We start from the raw sequence: 13,524 nt of genomic DNA on the forward strand, positions 1-13,524 counted from the left end.
ACCACGTGATTCCCCCGTCATCCCAAGATGAGGCCCTTGCCCTCTACAGCGTGTCAAGAGAAGCCCCAAGTCCGTATTGAAGTGCAAAACGGTACTTGGCACCCTTGAAGCGACCCCAAAAGTTTCCCGACACACCGGTCCCACTCGAGGGGAACACCAAGGTTCCCGGCATGACTTCAACTGAGCCCTTTCACTCCTCCTGATCGCGACAAGATGGTCGATTCCCCTGCTTTGTCTGGAAGGGGTTCCCGATCTTCATGGCGCACCTCAGGATGACACCAGTCTAACGAAGAAATTCGAGACGTAGCCTCATAGATGGTGCCACGTCCTGAAAGACCCCGATTTCATGCTCTGCTGTTGATAAGAACCCGATGTCCGGACACCTCTTTGAAGGCAACCCTGTGGATGAAGGCACAACACGAAGGGGCACTGACCCCCTCATGCATCTTACGGAAAAAACTGAAGGTTCCACTCACAGCTCGACAAATGGTCTGTTATCCTGTGAACAACTCGAGAGGCAAGTGGAGTTCCGTTCCTCCACACAAGACGAGGCCTGACTCTCCTGTCCCAACTCTTCAGGGACCCTGTGGTCGGAGTTTTAAATGGAGAGGAACCCTTAGGTTCCTGCCTCAACTCGAGATGAGAACCTTTGTCATTGCACCAAACCCAGTGGAGTTCCGAGAGCGCCTCCCAAGTCCACAGTATGCCTGACTTCTCAGAGGCACCCTGAGAAGCTCCCTGAGGTCACCGGTACAAGTCGAGGGAACCCAGGGTTTCCTGCCGCAACCTGAGAAAGACCTCGAGACTCCTTCTTCAACGCGTCTTGAGTCCCGATTTCCCTACCATGACTCGAGAGCATTTATGGGGTCCTCCTCATCACACGCATAGACACCTGACTTTCCTGGCGCCACACAAGAGGCTCCCTGAGCTCCCCGTCGTACCTCGTGAGAAAACTCATACTTGCGCTCCAATTCGAGAAAACCCACAAGACGCCCCCGTCATTGCGAGCTGAGGGCCTTCTTTCCTGTATGGCCTGGAGAGCAATCCCGAGTCCTCTCTCCAACTCCACAGGAGGCTTGACTCCCTGGAGGCCACTCAGTGGGCTCCAAGAGATACCTATCGCGACCCAGGAGGATATCAGAATCCTTTGCTTCCCCTCGAGCCGAGGCCTGACTCACTGGGTGAGTCTGGAATGCGTCCCCGTGATCCCTATCGCCCCTGGAGAGGAACATTAGGTCCTGGACACAAGCCTAGATGAGGTCTATTTTGAACTGCCGTGACTCGAGGGCAATTCCCACCCAGCTCTCCCTGGCAACTCGAATGGAAGAATGGACTTCCCTGGGCCAACAGAAGAGGAAGCCTGATTTCCCCGTCGTAAGTCAACAATCCCATCGCAACTCGAAAAAAACCACGTGGTTTCCCCTTCATCACAAGATGAGGCCCTTGCCCGCCACAGCGTCTCAAGAGAAGTCCCACGTTTCATCTTGAAGTTTGAAACAGTATTTGGCAAGCTTCGTGAGACCCCAAAAGTTCCCTGACATACCGGTCTCACTCAAGGGGAACACCGAGGTTCCCGGCACCACTTCATCTGAGCCCCTTCTCCCCTCCTGATCGCGACAGTAGGGTCAATTAACCTGCTTTGTCTGGAAGGCTTTCCCGACCTTCCAGGGGCACCTCAGCATGAGGCCCGTCTCACGAGGAAATTCGAGACGTAGCCTCGTGTGTGGTGCCGCATTCCAAAAGACCCCGATTTCCTGGTCCGCTCTTGATAAGAACCCGATGCCCGCACACCACTTCGAAGGCAACCCTGTGGATGAAAGCACATCACGAAGGGGCACTGACACCCCCGTGCATTGTCTGGAAAAAACCGCAGGTTCCACACACAGCTCGACAAGTGGCCTGTCACTCCTTGAACAACTCGAGAGGCAAGCGGAGTTCCATTCCTCCACACAAGACGAGGCCTGACTCTCCTGTCCCAACTCTGCAGGGACCCTGCAATCTGAGTCAGAAATGGAGAGGAACCCTGAGGTTCCTTCCTGATCTCGAGATTAGGCCCTCTTCCATTGCAGCAAACCCAGTGGAGTCCCGAGAGGCCTCTCCCAGCTCCATAGTATCCCTGACTTCTCAGAGGCACCCTGAGAAGCTACCTGAGGTCACAGGCACAAGTCGAGGGAACCCAGGGTTTCCTGCCGCAACCCGAGAAAGACCTCAAGTGTCCTTTTTCATTGCATTGAGCCCTGATTCCACTACCATGACTCGAGAGCAATGACGTGCGCCCCCTCGCCACTCGTATGGAGACTTGACTTCCCTGACACCACACGAGAGGCTCCCTGAGCTCCCGGTCGTACCTTGTGAGAAACCCCACACTGGCACCGCAGCTCCAGAAAAACCACGAGACTCCCCCGACATCGCGAGATGAGGGCCTTCTTTTCCTGCATGGCCTGGAGAGCAATCCCGCGTGCTCTCTCCAAACTCCACAAGAGAGGAGCCAAGATTGCTGAGGAGTAGGACGGGGAGAACTCTTTCCCCCCCAAACAATTTCATCAAAAGAGCATTTAAACGTCGAGTAAATTCCACAATACAACTTATGAATGCTGCCAGAGGACATCAGGCACCCAGAAAAGAACCCAACTCTTGGAAAGTAGGTAGGAAAAAGTATAAAAGACAAAAAAAGAGACAAAAGAGGGAGGGAGGGATTTCCGTCCCGGGAAGATAGTCTTAAAAAGAGAAAAGTTTCCAAACACCAGGAAAGCTTTTCACTGCCAAATCTTTGCCAAGCTTTGGAAGCACAAAGGGCAACATAAGGGGGATAAAAATAAATAAACAATTAAAACTCGCAGATTGCAAGCCCTACGGTAACTCCCCCAGCCGCGAAGCAGTGCAGACGCCTACTCACACCATTAGCAAGCAGGGGCTGGGCAGGGAGGCGCAGCACGGGCTGCATCACTTAGAGTAAAAATCTGGCCTGAATACCCTGAGCGCTATCTGAACGAAATAACTTGGGCTAGCAAACCAGACTCTGGGATATCTACCACGCAAAAAGCCAGCCCTAACCTAAGACACCGCCAGGCCCGCGCACGGAACAAAGGACTGAACAGAGATAGCCGGCTGCAGACCTTCCCCCTCCGGTGACAGGCAGCCAGAGCCAGAAGGGGGCAATCGCAGCCCCAGAGAGACATTATCTATAAAACTGTAAGCAGGCTTCTTTGCTAACTAAAACTTCTTGGGGATCTGGACGGTCAACATCTGCCTGAGAAGGTGCGCCTGTTTTACACCCAGATAACCGAGTGGCGGGGAGGCGATAAGTCACAACATTGGCGCTCGCCAAACACCTCATCACCTGAGCTGCTCGGACCTGGGAAGAGCACAAAACGCAGGCCCAACCGAGTCTGTGCCTCTGAGGACTACCCGAGTGCCTGAACCTGAGCGGCTTGGACCTGGGAGGTCCATGCAGCCCACGGCAAGCCTCGGATTGTTCCCGGTGGAACAACCTAGAGCCCGAGCAGTGTGGGCAGGGAGGCTACACGTGCCGTGAGTGGGGGCAGACCCAGTGTGGCTGAGGCACTGCGAGCGCACGCCAGTGTTATTTGTTTGCAGCATCACTCCCTCCCTCCCTCCCCACAGCGCAACTGAACAAGTGAGCCTAAAAAAAAAAGTGTCCTCCACCGTCCCCTTTGTGTCAGGGCGTAAACCAGACACTGAAGAGACCAGCAAACAAAAGAAGCTATAACAGAGGGAAACGCCTTGGAAGCTACAGGCAATAGATTAAAACCCTGTGGTTACTAGGACTACATAGGAAGGCGCCTATAGATCTTGAGAAATATAAGTCGGACCAAGGAACTAGCCAAAAATGAACCGAACCCACGATACTCACAACAAAACCAGAGAAAGTCCTAGATATATTTTTATGATCATTCTTACTTTTTTTTAATTTTTTTAATTTTAAGTTCTCTATTGTTCATTTAATTTTCACTTTTATAACCTATTACTTTGCAAAAAAAAAAGACCCTATTTTTTTCTTCTTCAGCAAACTTCATATATATATATATATATATATATATATAATAATTTTTTGACCTTGTTTTTTGTTTTGTTTTTTTTTCTTCTTTTCTTTAACATTGAATTTTTGAAATTCCAAACTGTACTCTAGATTTTTAATTTATGCTTTTTGATATTTGATATCAATTTTGTACCTGTAGTTTCTTTATAATTTTTGCGACATTGCTTGTTTTTGTTTGTTTGTTTTCTCTTTAGTTTTCTTCTTCCTTTTTTTTAACATTGTACTTTTGAAATTCCAAACTCTACTCTAGATTTTTAATTTTTGCTTTTTGGTATTAGTTATCAATTTTGTACCTGTATTTTCTTGATAATTTTTGCGACCTTGTTTGTTTTTCTTTGTTCGTTTTTTCTCTCTTTCTTTTCCTTCTTCTTTTCTTTAACATCGTATTTTTGAAATTCCAAACTCTACTCTAGATTTTTAATTTTTGCCTTTATGTATTTGTTACCAATTTTGTACCTTTAAGAACCCAATCTTCAGTACCCATTTTTCACTAGGGAGCGAGATTACTGGCTTGACTGCTCTCTCTCCCTTTGGACTCTCCTTTTTCTCCACCAGGTCGCCTGTGTCTCCTCCCTAACCCCTCTCTACTCTACCCAACTCTGTGAATTTCTGTGTATTCCAGACGGTGGAGAACACTTAGGGAACTGATTACTGGCTGGATCTGTCTCCCTCCTTTTCATTCCCCCCTTTTATCCTTCTGGCCACCTCTGTCTCCTTCCTCCTTCTTCTCATCTCTGTATAACTCTGTGAACATCTCTGAGCGGTCCAGTTGTGGAGTGCACATAAGGAAGTGACTACTGGCCAGCCCACTCTCTCCACTATTGATTCCACCTGATCTCATTTGGGTCACCTCTAACTCCCTCCTCCCTCTTCTCTTCTCCATGTAACGCTGTGAACCTTTCTGAGTGGCCCTCACAGTAGAGAAACTTTTCTTCTTTAACGTAGATGTTTTATCAATGGTGCTGTATAGAAGGAGAAGTTTTGAAACTACTGTAAAAGTAATACAGATAACTGGAAGCAGGAGGCTTAAGTCCAAACCCTGACTCCAGGGAACTCCTGACTCCGAGGAACATTAATTGACAGGAGCTCATCAAATGCCTCCATACCGACACTGAAATCAAGCACCACACAAGGGCCAACAAGTTCCAGGGCAAGACATACCAAGCCAATTCTCCAGCAACAAAGGAACGCAGCCCTGAGCTTCAAGATACAGGCTGCCCAAAGTCACCCCAAAACCACAAACATCTCATAACTCATTACTGGACACTTCATTGCACTCCAGAGAGAAGAAATACAGCTCCACCCACCAGAACACGGACACAAGCTTCCCTAACCAGGAAACCTTGACAAGACGCCTGTACAAACCCACACACAGCGAGGAAATGCCACAGTAAAGAACTCCACAAACTGCCAGAATACAGAAAGGACACCCCAAACTCAGCAATTTAAACAAGATGAGACAGAGGAATACCCAGCAGATAAAGGAACAGGATAAATGCCCACCAAACCAAACAAAAGAGGAAGAGATAGGGAATCTACCTGATAAAGAATTCCGAGTAAGGATAGTGAAATGGATCTAAAATCTTGAAATTAAAATGGAATCACAGATAAATAGCCTGGAGACAAGGATTGAGAAGATGCAAGAAAGGTTTAACAAGGACCTAGAAGAAATAAAAAAAGAGTCAATATATAATGAATAATGCAATAAATGAAATTAAAAACACTCTGGAGGCAACAAATAGTAGAATAACAGAGGCAGAAGGTAGGATTAGTGAATTCGAAGATAGAATGGTAGAAATAAATGAATCAGAGAGGATAAATGAAAAACGAATTAAAAGAAATGAGCACAATCTCAGAGACCTCCAGGACAATATTAAACGCTACAACATTCGAATCATAGGGGTCCCAGAAGAAGAAGACAAAAAGAAAGACCGTGAGAAAATACTTGAGGAGATAATAGTTGAAAACTTCCCTAAAATGGGGAAGGAAATACTCACTCAAGTCCAAGAAACCCAGAGAGTCCCACACAGGATAAAGCCAAGGCGAAACCCCCCAAGACACATATTAATCACATTAACAAAAATCAAACACAAAGAACAAATATGAAAAGCAGCAAGGGAAAAACAACAAATAACACACAAGGGAATTGCCATAAGGATAACAGCTGATCTTTCAATAGAAACTCTTCAAGCAAGGAGGGAATGGCAAGACATACTTAAAATGATGAAAGAAAATAACCTACAGCCCAGATTTTTGTACCCAGCAAGGATCTCATTCAAGTATGAAGGAGAAATCAAAAGCTTTTCAGACAAGCAAAAACTGAGAGAATTCTGCACCACCAAACCAGCTCTCCAACAAATACTAAACAGGAAACACAAAAACGGTGTATAAATTCAAACCCCAAACAATAAAGTAAATGGCAATGGGATCATACTTATCAGTAATTACCTTAAACGTAAATGGGTTGAATGCTCCAACCAAAAGACAAAGACTGGCTGAATGGATACAAAAACAAGACCCCTACATATGTTGTCTACAAGAGACCCACCTCAAAACAGGGGATACATACAGACTGAAAGTGAAGGGCTGGAAAAAGATTTTCCATGCAAATAGGGACCAAAAGAAAGCAGGAGTAGCGATACTCATATCAGATAAAATAGACTTTAAAACAAAGGCTGTGAAAAGAGACAAAGAAGGTCACTACATAATGATCAAAGGATCAATCCAAGAAGAAGATATAACAATTATAAATATATATGCACCCAACGTGGGAGCACCACAGTATGTAAGACAAATGCTAACAAGTATGAAAGGAGAAATTAACACTAACACAATAATAGTTGGAGAGTTTAATACCCCACTCACACCTATGGATAGATCAACTAAACAGAAATTTAACAAGGAAACACAAACTTTAAATGATACAATAGACCAGTTAGACCTAATTGATATCTATAGGACATTTCATCCCAAAACAATGAATTTCAACTTTTTCTAAAGTGCACATGGAACCTTCTCCAGGATAGATCACATCCTGGGCCATAAAGCTAGCCTTGGTAAATTCAAAAAAATAGAAATCATTCCAAGCATCTTTTCTGACCACAATGCAGTAAGATTAGATCTCAATTACAGGAGAAAAACTATTAAAAATTCCAACATATGGAGGCTGAACAACACGCTGCTGAATAACCAACAAATCACAGAAGAAATCAAAAAAGAAATCAAAATTTGCATAGAAACGGATGAAAATGAAAACACAACAACCCAAAACTTGTGGGACACGGTAAAAGCAGTCCTAAGGGGAAAGTTCATAGCAATACAGGCACACCTCAAGAAACAAGAAAAAAGTCAAATAAATAAACTAACTCTACACCTAAAGCAACTAGAAAAGGAAGAAATGAAGAACCCCAGGGTTAGTAGAAGGAAAGAAATCTTAAAAATTAGAGCAGAAATAAATGCAAAAGAAACAAAAGAGACCATAGCAAAAATCAACAAAACCAAAAGCTGGTTCTTTGAAACGATAAATAAAATTGACAAACCATTAGCCAGACTCATCAAGAAACAAAGGGAGAAAAATCAAATCAATAAAATTAGAAATGAAAATGGAGAGATCACAACAGAAAACACAGAAATACAAAGGATCATAAGAGACTACTATCAACAATTATATGCCAATAAAATGGACAACGTGGAAGAAATGGACAAATTCTTAGAAAAGTACAACTTTCCAAAACTGGACCAGGGAAGAACTAGAAAATCTTAACAGACCCATCACAAGCACGGAAATGGAAACTGTAACCAAAAATCTTCCAGCCAACAAAAGCCCAGGTCCAGACGGCTTCACAGCTGAATTCTACGAAAAATTTAGAGAAGAGCTAACACCTATCCTGCTCAAACTCTTCCAGAAAATTGCAGAGGAAGGTAAACTTCCAAACTCATTCTATGAGGCCACCATCAGCCTAATACCAAAACCTGACAAAGATCCCACAAAAAAAGAAAACTACAGGCCAATATCACTGATGACATAGATGCAAAAATCCTTAACAAAATTCTAGCAATCAGAATTCAACAACACATTAAAAAGATCATACACCATGACCAAGTGGGCTTTATCCCAGGGATGCAAGGATTCTTCAATATCCGCAAATCAATCAATGTAATACACCACCTTAACAAATTGAAAAATAAAAACCATATGATTTTCTCAATAGATGCAGAGAAAGCCTTTGACAAAATTCAACATCCATTTATGATAAAAACTCTCCAGAAAGCAGGAATAGAAGGAACATACCTCAACATAATAAAAGCTATATATGACAAACCCACAGCAAACATTATCCTCAATGGTGAAAAATTGAAAGCATTTCCTCTAAAGTCAGGAACTAGACAAGGGTGCCCACTTTCACCATTACTATTCAACATAGCTTTGGAAGTTTTGGCCACAGCAATCAGAGCAGAAAAAGAAACAAAAGGAATCCAAATTGGAAAAGAAGAAGTAAAACTCTCACTGTTGGCAGATGACATGATCCTCTACATAGAAAACCCTAAAGACTCCACCAGAAAATTACTAGAACTAGTCAATGACTATAGTAAAGTTGCAGGATATAAAATCAACACACAGAAATCCCTTGAATTCCTATACACTAATAATGAGAAAACAGAAAGAGAAATTAAGGAAACAATTTCATTCACCATTGCAACGGAAAGAATAAAATACTTAGGAATATACCTACCTAAAGAAACTAAAGACCTATATATAGAAAACTATAAAACACTGGTGAAAGAAATCAAAGAGGACACTAATAGGTGGAGAAATATACCATGTTCATGGATTGGAAGAATCAATATAGTGAAAATGAGTATACTACCCAAGGCAATTTATAGATTCAATGCAATCCCTATCAAGCTACCAACAGTATTCTTCACAGAGCTAGAACAAATAATTTCACAATTTGTATGGAAATACAAAAAAACCTCGAATAGCCAAAGCGATCTTGAGAAAGAAGAATGGAACTGGAGGAATCAACCTACCTGATTTCAGGCTCCGCTACAAAGCCACAGTTATCAAGACAGTATGGTACTGGCACAAAGACAGAAATATAGATTAGTGGAACAAAATAGAAAGCCCAGAGATAAATCCACACACATATGGACACCTTATCTTTGACAAAGGAGGCAAAAATATACAATGGAGTAAAGACAATCTCTTTAACAAGTGGTGCTGGGAAATCTGGTCAACCACTTGTAAAAGAATGAAACTAGAACACTTTCTAACACAATACACAAAAATAAACTCAAAATGGATTAAAGATCTAAACGTAAGACCAGAAACTATAAAACTCCTAGAGGAGAACATAGGCAAAACACTCTCTGAAATACATCACAGCAGGATCCTCTATGACCCACCTCCCAGAATATTGGAAATAAAAACAAAAATAAACAAATGGGACCTAATTAACCTTAAAAGCTTCTGCACATCAAAGCAAACTATTAGCAAGGTGAAAAGACAGCCTTCGGAATGGGAGAAAATAATAGGAAATGAAGCAACTGACAAACAACTAATCTCAAAAATATACAAGCAACTCCTACAGCTCAACTCCAGAAAAATAGATGACCCAATCAAAAAATGGGCCAAAGAACTAAATAGACATTTATCCAAAGAAGACATACAGATGGCTAACAAACACATGAAAAGATGCTCAAAATCACTCATTATCATAGAAATGCAAATCAAAACCACTATGAGGTACCATTTCACGCCAGTCAGAATGGCTGCAATCCAAAAGTCTACAAATAATAAATGCTGGAGAGGGTGTGGAGAAAAGGGAACCCTCTTACACTGTTGGTGGGAATGCAAACTAGTACAGCCACTATGGAGAACAGTGTGGAGATTCCTTAAAAAACTGGAAATAGAACTGCCTTATGATCCAGCAATCCCACTGCTGGGCATACACACTGAGGAAACCAGAAAGGAAAGAGACACGTGTACCCCAATGTTCATCGCAGCACTGTTTCTAATAGCCAGGACATGGAAGCAACCTAGATGTCCATCAGCAGATGAATGGATAAGAAAGCTGTGGTACATATACACAATGGAGTATTACTCCGCCATTAAAAAGAATAGAATGAATCAGTTCTAATGAGGTGGATGAAACTGGAGCCTATTATACAGAGTGAAGTAAGCCAGAAAGAAAAACACCAATACAGTATACTAACGCATATATATGGAACTTTGAAAGACGGTAACAATAACCCTGAGTACGAGACAGCAAAAGAGACACTGAGGTATAGAAGAGTCTTATGGACTCTGTGGGAGAGGGAGAAGGTGGGAAGATTTGGGAGAATGGCATTGAAACATGTAAAATATCATGTATGAAAAGAGTTGCCAGTCCAGGTTTGATGCATGACACTGGATGCTTGGGGCTAGTGCACTGGGACGACCCAGAGGGATGCTATGGGGGGGAGGAGGGAGGAGGGTTCAGGATGGGGAGCACATGTATACCTGAGGCGGATTCATTTTGATATTTGGAAAAACTAATACAATTATGTAAAGTTTAAAAATAAAATAAAATTAAAAATAAATCCACAGGAGGCTTGACTCCCTTTAGGCCACTCAGTGGTCTCCAAGAAATACCCGTCGGGACTCGAGAGCAGAGCAGAGTCCTTTCCTTCCTCTCGAGATGAGGTCTGACTCCTCGGGTGCGTCTAAAATGCAACCCCGAGATCTCTGTCGCCCCTGGAGAGGAACATTAGGTCCTGGACACAAGCTTAGATGAGGTCTCTTTTGCCCTGAAGTGACTCGAGAGCAATCCCTAGCTCTCTCTCGCAACTCCAATGGAAGATTGGACTTCCCTGGGCCAACACAAGAGGAAGCCTGAATTCCCCATCGTAACTCGAGAATCCCGCCGAAACTCGAGAAAAACCACATGGTTACCCTGTCATCGCAAGATGAGGCCCTTGCCCGCTACAGCGTCTAAAGAGAAGTCCCAGGTTTCTTCTTGAAGTGTTTTCACACTTCAAGTGTGAAAACTTGGCACCCTTGATGCGATTCCAAAAGTTCCCCGACACCCTGGTCTCTCTCGAGGGGAACACCGAGGTTCCCGGTACGACTTCATCTGAGCCACTTCTCCCCTCCTGATTGCGACTGGAGGGTCGACTCCCGTGCTTTGTCTGGAAGGGGTTCCCAACCTTCCCGGCGCACCTCAGGATGAGGCCGGTCTAACGAGAATATTTGAGACGTACCTTCATGGGTGGTAACACATGCCGAAAGACCCCGATTCCCCGGTCCGCTCTTGATAAGAACCCGAGGCCCGGACACCTCTTGAAAGGCAACCCTGTGGAAGAAGCCACAACACGAAGGGGCACTGACACCCTCGTGCATCGTCCGGAAAAACCCGCAGATTCCAAACACAGTTCGACAAGTTGCCTGTCACCCTGTGAATAACTCGAGAGGCAAGCGGAGTTCCATTCCTCCTTACAAGACGAGGCCTGACTCTCCTGTCCCAACTCTGCAGGGACCCTGCGATCAGAGTCAGAAATGGAGACGAACCCTGAGGTTCCTGCCTCCACTCGAGATGAGGCCCTCTTCTATTGCACCAAACCCAGTGGAGTCCCGAGAGGGCCCTCCCAACTCCAGGGTATCCCTGACTTCTCAGAGGCACACTGAGAAGCTCCCTGAGGCCACCAGCACTAGTCGAGGGAACCCAGGGTTTACTGCCGTGACCCAAGAAACACCTTGAAAGGCCTTCTTTAACGGTTCTTGAGGCCCGATACACCTTCCATGACTCTAGAGCAATGACGCGCTCCCCCTCGCAATGCGCATGGAGACCTGACTTCCCAAGCGCCACATGAGAGGCTCCCTGAGCTCCCCGTAGTACCTCATGAGAAACCCCACACTGGCGCTGCAGCTCGAGAAAACCCACGAGACGCCCCCTTCATCGCGAGATGATGGCCTTCTTTTCCTGCATGGCCTGGAGAGCAATCACGAGTCCTCTCTCCAAACTCCACAGGGGGCTTGACTCCCTTTAGGCCACTCAGTGGGCTCCAAGAGATACCCGTCGCAACTCGAGAGGAGAGCGGAGTCGTTCGCTTCCCCTCGAGACAAGGACTGACTCCCCGGGTGCATCAGGAAAGCAACCCCGAGATCCCTGTCCCCCCTGGAGATGAACATTATGTCCTGGACACAAGCCTAGATAAGGTCTCTTTTGCCCTGCAGTGACTCAAGTGCAATCCCTAGCTCTCCCTCGCAACTCGAATGGAAGACTGGACTTCCCTGGGCCAACACAAGAGGAAGCCTGAATTTCCTGACCTAACTCGAGAATCCCGCCACAACTCGAGAAAAACGACGTGGTTAACCCGTCACCACAAGATGAGGCCCTTGCCAGCTACAGCGTCTCAAGAGAAGTCTCACGTTCCGTCTTGAAGTTTGAAACGGTACTTAGCACCTTTGATGTGACTCCAAAAGTTCCCCGACATCCCAGTTTTACTCGAGGGGAACATCGAGGTTCCCAGCACCACTTCATCTGAGCCCCTTCTCCCCTCCTGATCGGGACAAGAGGGTCGATTCACTTGCTTTGTCTGAAAGGGTTACCGACCTTCCTGGTGCACCTCAGGTTGAGGTCCGTCTCAAGAAGAAATTCGAGACGTAGGCTTGTAGGTGGTGCCACATGCCAAAAGACCCTGATTTCCTGGTCTGCTCTTGATAAGAACCTGAAGGCTGGATACCTCTTCGAAGGCAACCCTGTGTATGAAGGCAAAAAACAAAGGGGAACTGACACCCCCATGCATCGTCCGGATAAAACCTCAGGTTCCACACACAGTTCGACAAGTGGCCTGTTATCCGGTGAACAACTCGAGAGTCCAGTGGAGTTCCATTCCTCCACACAAGACGAGGCCTGACTCTCCTGTCCTAACTCTGTAGGGACTCTGTGTTCAGAGTCAGAAATGGAGAGCAACCCTGAGGTTCCTGCTTCAAATCGAGATGAGGCCCTCTTCTGACAAGGTCCAGCCTCGGCTGGTCCAGGGTTTTCGAAGGGGAGACAGAGTAGGCGACCTATTGATTTATTTATCGAAGATATAAAGAGTAATAGAATGAGGATAGCTCAGTAGGAAAATTTAGTGGAGAAAAGAAGCTGAGTAGCTTGGTTTATGCGGAAAATCAGTATAACCCGTGACACCAGGTTAGCTCTGACCACGGAGGCCGCAGGCTCCCTCTCGAATAGCGAAAAGTGCCCCACCTTAGACACCTTCTCAAGTGGTCTTCGAAGCCCAGGCAAATAAATGGTCGCAAAGGATATCCGCGCTCCAGATGGACACTCATCTGAAAATTGAGGGGAAGAATGACATTAGGAGACTAAGCGTTGGCAATCAAGGCCCGTAGCTTTATTTTCAACAGGGGTTTTTATACCCTAAGTTACACATAGAGGATAATGGGGATGCAAAGACAGCAGCCTTTGATCCTTATC

Source organism: Bubalus kerabau, chromosome 1, assembly GCF_029407905.1.
Source record: "Bubalus kerabau isolate K-KA32 ecotype Philippines breed swamp buffalo chromosome 1, PCC_UOA_SB_1v2, whole genome shotgun sequence".
In the NCBI taxonomy this organism is placed as follows: Eukaryota; Metazoa; Chordata; class Mammalia; order Artiodactyla; family Bovidae; genus Bubalus; species Bubalus kerabau.